The sequence below is a fragment of the Homarus americanus genome, unplaced genomic scaffold, assembly GCF_018991925.1.
Source record: "Homarus americanus isolate GMGI-L3 unplaced genomic scaffold, GMGI_Hamer_2.0 scaffold52695, whole genome shotgun sequence".
Taxonomy (NCBI): domain Eukaryota; kingdom Metazoa; phylum Arthropoda; class Malacostraca; order Decapoda; family Nephropidae; genus Homarus; species Homarus americanus.
Window position 1 is genome coordinate 137,501 of NW_024731665.1, and position 10,524 is coordinate 148,024.

Sequence of the window (10,524 nt, forward strand, 5' to 3'; positions counted from 1 at the left end):
AGAGAGGGGCCAGTAGTCAGAGTGTTACGTCCGGGTATCTTATCAGTGGTGGCCAGCCCCAGGGGCACCCCACCTCCATAATGCCATGTTGACAGCCATTCACAGCCCAGGTGACAAATATTACACATAAATTTTCATCCGACTCTTTACAAACACTATGGCTACCAAACAATGTCACGCGGGGCCGCCGAAGACCCTCTGGGCGTATTGAGACCCTTCCTGGAACATCTGTGAATCACCCTAAAGACCCTTGATCATAAGGGTCATTCTCCTCGTGGCTACAGGAGGTTGGGTTTAAGTCTCCTCTGGCTTGTAAATCAAGTTAAATAATAATGATCACAGTGTCAGCCAAGTTCAAGCCTTTCGTGTCCTTGTTCCAGGGTCCATTGTTCCGCGGCCCTGGACCATCATCCAGGAGGTGGTCAGGGCCTTGCAGGAGCCCCCAACCCAGGGAGGATTCTTGCAGGTGCGGTTCATGTCCTTCAGGCTCCGGGACCTTTACTATACTTGTGCCTTGGTCAGAGTCTCACGGTCAGAGGGACAAGGAAACCTTTTATTAATACGACTGTCTCTCCTCTCCTCTCCTCTCTCTCTCTCTCTCTCTCTCTCTCTCTCGCTTTATCTCTCACAGGGACTTCTCCTCCTCCTGTCTCTCACAATCATTGTTTTTTTTATGACTATCTCTCTCCTCCTGTCCGTGAGGCAGGAGTGTCCGTGAGGCAGGAGTGTCCGTGAAGCAGGAGTGTCCGTGAGGCAGGAGTGTCCGTGAAGCAGGAGTGTCCGTGAGGCAGGAGTGTCCGTGAGGCAGGAGTGTCCGTGAAGCAGGAGTGTCTGTGAGGCAGGAGTGTCTGTGAAGTAGAGTGTCTGTGAGGCAGGAGTGCCTGTGAGGCAGGAGTGCAGGCAGGTGAGTGCTGTGAGGTAGGAGGCCCTGAAGCAGGAGGTCTCAGAAGCAGGAGTGTCTGTGAGGCAGAGTGTCTGTGAGGGTAGGAATGTCTGTGAAGCAGGAGGTCTGTGGGGCAGGCAGGAATGTCCGTGAAGCAGGAGTGTCTGTAAGGCAGGAGTGTCCGTGAGGCAGGAGTGTCCGTGAAGCAGGAGTGTCCGTAAGGCAGGAGTGTCCGTGAGGCAGGAGTGTCCGTGAAGCAGGAGTGGCCGTACTAACCAGCATCAGGTGCCTCCATACAACAAGGACACACTCTTTATCATGCCATTTAAGTACGAGCATTATAAACTAGGTTGATTACTTCCATTGTGGTGGTGGTGGTGGTAGGCGGCATCAGCGATCGTGTGTGTGTGTGTGTGTGTGTGTGTGTGTGTGTGTGTGTGTGTGTGTGTGGTTATTCTTTAAGTCAGGTGAAGGATATTCCAAGAATCCCTAATTAATCCTTACGTGAGATAACCTCCTAACACTTTTAATATCCTATTGAGAAGGATGTTGTTGTTTCTTGTTGTTGTTGTTGTTGTTGTTGTTGTTGATGTTGTTATTGTTGTTATTATTATTTTGTTTTGTTGATGTCGTTATTGTTATTTTGTTGTTGTTGTTATTATCATTATCATCACAACCGTAGCTCATAGGAAGATACAGAAGACGATAAAAAAGAAAGAATGAAAGAAACTGAAATAAGTAGACACACAAATACACACTCCAGTAAATAAAAACAATTACAAACAACAACAACAAAACCTGAGAGAAGAAGAAGGATCCTGCCGACGTTTTGATATCCTGAAGAAGGATACGGAAGAAGGATGAAGGATAATTAGTATTCTCCTCGCGAACACTGGAATAATATCCTTAATATCCTACACAAGGACTTGCTGAAGGGTGGCAGTCTATAGGAATCCTTTTTTGAGATCCTATTGTGGTTCTTTCATATTTAACATCCTTCGAAGTAGCTGTTAAATATCCTAACATCCTATTTTGAGAGTTTAAAGGATGGAATTTGATCCGAGACATCGCCCCGCCCCGAATCCTTGGAGATATGCCACAGAAAAGTCCTCAGTGCCCCTGGGGGAATGATAGCCACCACGGAAGGATTCATTATAATATCCTACATAAACTCATAAAAAAAGAAATGCTGCTCAGAATTATGAGTTATAGGAGGCGGGAGGCTTAATCCAGGCAGACGGCTCAGATAAAGCCATCATGCACACGGTCCATCGCCTACTGCCCGGACCTGTAAACCTGTACACAATGTCCTGCCCTCGGCCCAACAACCTGTTATGTTCTCCTCCACCTGGAAGGCCATTTTCACCATTAAAACCAGGCGTCGTAAGCGTGGAAGTCTCCCTAGAGGTCGGCCGGGTCTTCGGGACGATTCGTTTCGTGTGGGGAAAGTGTTAGAATCGGGGGCATAAAGTGGTAGATACAACGTTGAAGAGGATGGGATTAGCGACCTTGTGATGAGAGGACGTTTGAGTCGGTTTCCCCTTGGCTTCTGGGGAGGAATTATGGCGTAATACAAAACCCCAAGGCAAAGCCCCGGCCGCCAAAATCCAGTCGTGTTCAATAGAGGGAAGGTGGAATAGCCTTATAATCCGCAAGGCGTTGTGAAGACGGTGAAATAAACGCGGCGGGTCTCTCTCTCTCTCTCTCTCTCTCTCTCTCTCTCTCTCTCTCTCTCTTTCTCTCTCTCTCTCTCTCTCACGTCTTCATCGTCACCTGGTAGGAGTGTTTATGTGTCCAGGTCTCCTTCGTCGACCATCTCTCGTCAGGCGGTGAAGGAGGGTAACAGGTTTCTCTAATCACCGATGCCGAATACGGAAGCTGCCACAATTGGTTCACTTGGTTGAGTGTGTGTGAGGACGATGATCTGGCCAGGTAGTTCACAACTTAATGATCTGATATAGGTGGAACTTTCCTCACCCCTTGAGTATAATAGTCTAGGTGATATTGGTTTGACCTTGAATAGAAGTGAACTAAGGTCAGGTTAGGTTAGGTTAAGGTCACAATACCGCCAAGTACAGAGTATTTTAGTGTATGCAAAAAACATTATGTACAAACTGAAATGAAACTTTGGTCACTAATGGGATAAATTAGTTACCGTTTCGTTATATTTAGATGAAGGTCCAAACTGCAATGATAAAGATCAAGGCCACAGCGAGGGGTCAAGGTCACAGCAAGGGGTCAAGATAGGGTCGCTAACAACTCTCTGGTCTCAGCATAAGTGAAAAATAAACCTATATAACAATTATTTACCGAAGAAGGACTACTGTATATTCCATTTATTTTTTAGCCTATTATTCGAGTCAGTTCAGCTTAACAAAACAGCTTCAGGTCAGTCCTTCAGGTACCAGAGAGAGCATAAGTAAACACAGCCACTACCGAACACATCAGCCAACACCCATAGAAAAGAAGCTCCAACAACAGGTGATTTTTTTCCCCAGGTGAGACAACAAACTCCCAAAAAGATCCCCACAGGTAGAATAATATCTCTCCATTGAGACTAAACCTAACCTAACCACACTTCGTTTACCTTCACTTAGCTTCTATTTAACTTAGAGGTTATAGACGTTATTGGTACATACAGTATCAGTTGGTTAGTCTTGTTGGTCATAGATTCACCTGGGATATACAAAAGGTCGCTGTACTAGGCAGGATCGAGCCATCTCAAGACCCGGCGGGGCTGTATAAGACAACAATGGAACGTCCCGAGCACCAGTACACTAAGAGGATCTCATCGCAGTGGGCGGATTAAGACCCCTTTTTGGATGCTGAGTTACGATGCGTAAATCACTTGTCCTGAGCCATTTGCCAGGGGGAGAAGGGGGGGAGGGACGATGACGATTTAAGTCACTTATATTTTGAGTTAATTATCTCTATACAAGCAACGTCGACGAGGAAGAATCCGGCGGTAATTCTTGCTATTCACTTTGCGTGTTTGTTCGCATCTAGAGTCTGCCATGGTGGGAAAATGTGGGGCGTAAATCGGGAGAGACTCTCACTGTGGCGTAAATCGTGGGAGATTCTCTCATTGTGGCGTAAATCGGGAAGAGATATACCCAAATGAAACATAAATCGGGGTAAAGACTTTCAAATATGTTGATGAATGCAGAGTCTGACGTTTTGTTGATTTAAGAATATGCAGGTTTTAAGAGAGATTGTCTCTCTCTCTCTCTCTCTCTCTCTCTCTCTCTCTCTCTCTCTCTCTCTACTAATTCATTGCATCTATAAACACACACACACAGCATGTAAAAGTTCCTTTCTCTCCCTCACCCTCTCTTTTCTCCCTCATTCTCTCCCCTCTCCCTCACCCTCACCTCTCTCCCTCACTCTCTCTCCTCCTTTCCCCCCAACCCTCCTTGCATCTCTCTTCATTCCTTCCTTCCTCCCTTCCCTCTTCATTCCCTATACCTTTTTTTTTCCCCTCACCCCCTCCCCCCCACTCCCTTGCACCCTCCTAACCACCTTCCCAACACTTCCCTCCTCTACCCCACTTCTTACCACCCACCCACATACATACATATATACATACATACATACATACATACATACATACATACAAGACAGACATACACCCCCTGTACTTGGACACACACACACACATACAGAACAAACATCCATCCTGACACACACACACATACAGAACAAACATCCATCCTGACACAAACACACATACAAAGACATACATACACACCCCCCCCCCACACACACACACACACATGCCTCACACAACTACCAGGGAGATTATTGCTTCTCTTGTCTTGTCATGTCTTAAGAGAACACAAAGTAGAGCGGCTCCCTCCCTGACAATTGAACGTGTTGTATCGTCTAACGTACGTCTCTTCCCGCGGGTTCTGTGGCGTGCCGCGGCGGGGAGAAGGGCTCAAACAACAAGCCGGAAACACAGTCAACAAACAGGAACACACGAGATGTAATAACACATAAGGAACAAACAAAAATACACAAGCAAGAACACATAAGCAACAAACATGGGACCAGAACATACAAACACGGAACAAAAAAAAAACGCAAGGAACAAGCAGGAACAGGAACATATATACAAGAATGCAGTAACACCAGGTAAAAGCAGCAAGCATTCAGGTAAGAAGTAGGAACATTCAAACAAGAAGCAGGAGCACCATTAAGCAGGAGCAGGAACACACAAACAAGAAACAGGAACACCATTAAGCAGGAACACTCAAACAAGAAGCAGGAACACCATTAAGCAGGAGCAGGAACTCCATTAAGCAGGAGCAGGAACACCCAAACAAGGAACACCATTAAGCAGGAACACTCAAGTAAGAAGCAGGAACACCATTAAGCAGGAACACTCAAACAAGAAGCAGGAACACCATTAAGCAGGAGCAGGAACTCCATTAAGCAGGAGCAGGAACACCCAAACAAGGAACACCATTAAGCAGGAACACTCAAGTAAGAAGCAGGAACATTCAAACAAGAACACCATCAAACAGAAGCAGCGAGCACTCAAGCAAGCAAGAAACAGGAAGTCCCTCACAAAACAATAACAACTGCCTTCACTAACTCTCCCCACAGCTAAGAGGGAAAAAACCCCACAAACAACAACAATAACATCACGAACCTTTTTGCTTGTTGTTTCCCGGACCATTTTTGCCCCATTTGATTTTCTTCCTCTCATTATTTATTTCCCGTTGTGTTATTTTTTTCATTATTTTTTCCCTGACTGAGAATTTAATCCAGACACACACACACACTCACTTACACACACACACACACACACACACACACACACTCACCTAATTCCAAAGAGAACTTAATAAAACCTTAACTTACATAACTCAGTAACAATAACAATATAATCTATCTGATGTAAAATAAGCCAATAGCTAATTAACAAACTACTAGTAATGAGCTGAGCTTCCTGAGAGACCCACATCAACAACGACAATAGGAGCTTCAGGCGCGGCGTTCCCTAGGGTCCTCGTGTCGACCTTGTGGCTCATGCTGGCTCCCTCGCTATTTACCGTCCGTCTCTCTCTGTTCTTCTCCCCTTTCTCCTATGTTTCACCATCATTACCGCTGTTTTATCCGCTTATTGTTATCCTCTCTTTGTTTTAGTAATAACCTCGGAAACGCCAAAACAAACACACCTTCTTCTCTTCCCTTCCTTCCTTTCTCTCCCATCCATCCATCCTTCCCACCTATCCCTCTCCCCCACCGTTCGGGAACGTGTAAGACCCATCGACTGGACAATAGCGGATGCTCTCTCTCTCTCTCTCTCTCTCTCTCTCTCTCCTTGGAGCCTTTGTCGTTCACATATCGCAGGAAGCCTTTGTTTACCCTCATGTTTGGGGTATTATTCACATCGAGGGAAATACTCCGCCTGTTGGATGGATCTCATTGAACAATACTAAGAACAGGAAGTCTTAGGTTTCATTTGTTTTATTGTTTTTATCGTTCTATCCAAGTCTTCCGTTGGATATATCATTACAGCTCCTGCAAGATGTTATGTAAGAACGATCGGGTGAGTTTATTGTCTCCTGAAGGTGGTGGGGTGGGTCTATTATCTCCTGAAGGTGCTTGGGGTTAAGTTCACCTTCGATATAATGGAATAATGAGTCGTTATATCTATCACTGAATGAAGAGAAGAACGAAAAGAAACTAAAAATAATTGAACACTTTCATACAAGATCCACAAACAGTTGAAGAGTATCACGCGGTTTGAGGAGACTTTTACCTTATGGGCGATGTGAAGGAGAGGAAGGCGGCCTACGTATCACTATAAACACGAATAGAAAGAGAGAAGAAAATGGAATAGAGAGAGAAAGGAAGAGAGACAGACAGACAGAAATATCGTCTCCCTCCAACGTGAAAGCGATGTGAAGGAGAGCAAGGCGTCCTGCAACAATGGCCTGCTCTACCCACCCAGCTGTGTAAACAAACCCCCTTCGTTCACATCCGCCATCTTTGTTGTGGAAGCCGATAAGCGATCCTTCTACACTCCCGAATTAGGTACCATTTTTGTTTTAATCATTATTTCTCCAGGGCGATAAAGAATCATTTTGTGAGATGGTTTTGGCCGGGATAAACGAGTCTTAAAGAAAGGTCAATTACCCCAACACTTGGTGATTTGTCTTAAGATTTGACCTAAGACCTTACAAACAGAGCTATTATCTACGTTTTACTCTCGTGTGTGTGTGTCTTACCCAGCAGTAATAGTGGATCGTGTACCGGGGTAATGGTTAGCCAGTGCAGTTGGCGAGTTGTCCGGTCTGAGTTCATGCAATAACAATAAATATATCCGATGAAGAATGGACATGGGAACTGATAAACAATAATAATTACTCGATAAATGAAGAAACGAAATAAAGGAATTAATTAAAAGTGATGAATTTGGTAGGAAGAAAACTCAGGTGAGAATAAGTTGGTAAAAAAGTTCTTGCAGTGAGTCAGTGAGTGAGTGAGTGAGTGAGTCAGTGAGTGAGTGAGTGAGTCAGTCAGTCAGTCAGTCAGTCAAGTCAGTCAGTCGATACAGGACAAGACAGACAAACACTTACCATGATAGAAGTTAGGTGACTGACTAGTGGGCCTTCGTTCATAGGTACAACACTGGAACAATGGAACAATTTATATTTAGAATGGAACAATGAAACAATTTTAATGATTAGATTGGAACAATGGAACAGTTTAGAATAAGTGGATTGGAACGACGGAACAATTTTGATTAATTCTGAACAAAACTGGACCGGATTGGATCAGTTTCGAGAGATATTACATATGGATAACTCTCTCTCTCTCTCTCTTCGTATTTATCCTATTTCCCTTCTCCCTTCCTCTTTTCCTGTCTCTATCCCCCCTCCCTCCCTCCCTCCCTCCCTCCTCCCTCCTCCCCCTCCCTCCTACTAACCCTCATTTATACCTTGAGTGAAGTTGTGTCCCCAAACCTGTTCTACCCAGCCACTTGAACCTGGGCAGGTGTGTGAGAGAGAGAGAGAGAGAGAGAGAGAGAGAGAGAGAGAGAGAGAGTTATCACGCATTATTCACATCATTTCCTAACTTCCAAAGATTAAGGTTAGGTTAGGTTAGGTTAGGAGGTAAAATTTTAAGCTTTAGGATATTTTAGTGTTTTTTTTTAGGATTTAGGATAGTTATTGTGTTTTTTTTCCGTAGCTTTTAAGGTGTTTGTAAATTGTTTGGAATTTTTCTTTTCTTTTTTCTTTTTTACTTATTGATAATATTTTGTTGGAGTCTGTCTGTCTGTCTGTCTGTCTGTCTGTCTCTGTCTGTCCTGTCTGTCTGTCTGTCTGTCTGTCTCTGTCTGCCTGTCTGTCTGTCTGTCTGTCTGTCTGTCTGTCTGTCTAATCCCACTGCACCATTAACCCTTCCCTAAAATCCCTCAGCACTGTTAACCCAAGAGGCGCCTCCCTACATCCCCCTGAGGAGGTGTTATGACTGACTCTCTGCTGTTATCAAATCCCAACTTCTTCTTCAATAATATAAATAAATGCCCAATAATGCCTACTGCACCTGGCCCAAGGTGTCTCATGCCCGCTAAGCGCATTGTTGTTCCCGCAAGAGGTGTAGGGGGGGAGGGGGAGGGAGGCTATTAGACGAAGGGAGGGAAAAATCGCCTTTCTAGTTTGTTGTCATAAGGTAATAATCGGCATCTATCAGGTTTTGGTGTTTATATTCCTGGAAGGGTAATAATCGCCCTTCTGATACATGGACATACAGGTTATTATCCACTATCGTAAGCCCGTCAACTTCATTGTGGCAAAAATCGTCTTTCTGCTATACTGACATACGGGTTAAAGTACTAATTCTCTCAGGATTTTGGGGGGCTCAGTTCTCATGAGGCGAAAAATCGTTCTTATGATCAGGAGTTATACGGGTTATAATTCCTTATTATTTAGATCCGAGGCTAAAACAGCATCTCAGGACCCCGATTACACGAACTATAGTAATGACGATGACTCTACGGGGGGAGGGAGGGGGGTAGACAAATACAACCCTTATCGCTATAATATCGTTCTTGTGGGTATATATTGGAGCTCTTAATATGCCTGAGTATCTAGGGTATGGTTTGTTACAGAGGGAGTGAAAAATCGCCGGACTGTGGTGTTAAATCGTCGAAAAATCGCCCCAAAGAAGCTGGCTGGCTGGCTGGCTATTCTCTGCATGGCCACAATAGATCTCTACAGGTCTAGGGTTCTAATCCCGCGTTCTGTCAACAAACTCTGCTGTCCGGCGCCCTCTGTGGGAACTATCCGACCCAAGGATGGAAAGAAAACAGAAGGAGAGAGGAAGAATAGGAGGAGAGGAGAGAGAGGGAAAAAATGGTAGAGTTAGGGGGATGACTAAGAGGCCCTGCAGGCGAAGGTGGCGCCAATGTTATGATGGTGGTGCACAATGGAACTAAGGCCATACGTCTTATTAACCTAACCTAACCTAACCTAACCTAACCTAACCTAACCCTTACCTAACCTAACTTTACCTAACCTTACCTAACCTAACCTAACCCTTACTTAACCTAACTTTACCTAACCTTACCTAACCAGTATTTCCCACAATACGAGAGAGAGAGAGAGAGAGAGAACAATGGAGATGACATACACACACACACACACACACACACACACACACACACGGAAATAAGATGACCATCCTTCTTACCCCGATCCTGTCATCCTTACATCCCTAGACCATCCTATTGTCACCACCCTCAAGGACCCTCCCTACCCCCCTCTCCTCCCCCCTCCATTACCAAGAAAATACCCCTAATCGCCTTCTTCTTCTTCCTCTTCCTCCTCTCTTCAGATGACATACTGGGAGACAAAAGGAGGGATTTTTTTTCCTAGGATATATTCCCACTGTGGGTTATTGAGGTTTGTCGTTCGTCCTGGGGATAGTAAGAGATAAACAAGTGGGGTTGTTTTTCCTAGGATGAATTTCACTGTGGGAGGGGGGGTTATGTCCTAGTTCGTCCTAGGTGATAAAAATAGCTGAAAGGAAGGTTTATTCTTTTTCTAGGAAATACGAGTATTCTTACATGTGGCTAATTAAGACTCCTGTTCGTCCTGGAGATGGAAAGACTTACAGTAAGAACCTATTAGAAGAGAGGATTCCTTTACCAGGACCTACTCCATTATTAACGTATTAAAGCTCTTGATCGTCCTGGAGGTGAAAAGACAATTGGTATTTTCTTTTTTTTCACAGGACATTTTTTTTCCCATCGGGTCATTAATGCTGTCGACCGTCCTGGAGATAAAATCGCTTTTGTTGTGGTGGTTTAAGTGGTTTAAGGGCGGGGTTTAAGGGCAAGTTTAAGGGGTGGGTTTTAGGGGTGGGTTTTAGGGATAGGTTTATAAGGGAGAGTTTTAAGGGGGGATTTTTAAGGTAAGGGAATGAGTTTATTAAAGGGGAACGAGAGAGAGAGAGAGAGAGAGAGAGAGAGAGAGAGAGAGAGAGAGAGAGAGAGAGAGGAGGTGATTAGGATTTGGGGCTACAAGGTCCTCTCACTTGTCTCCCTCCCCTCAGGTAGTTCCTCTCACCTGTCTGCCTCCCCCCAGGTAGTTCCTCTCATCTGTCCTCAGGTAGTTCCTCTCTCT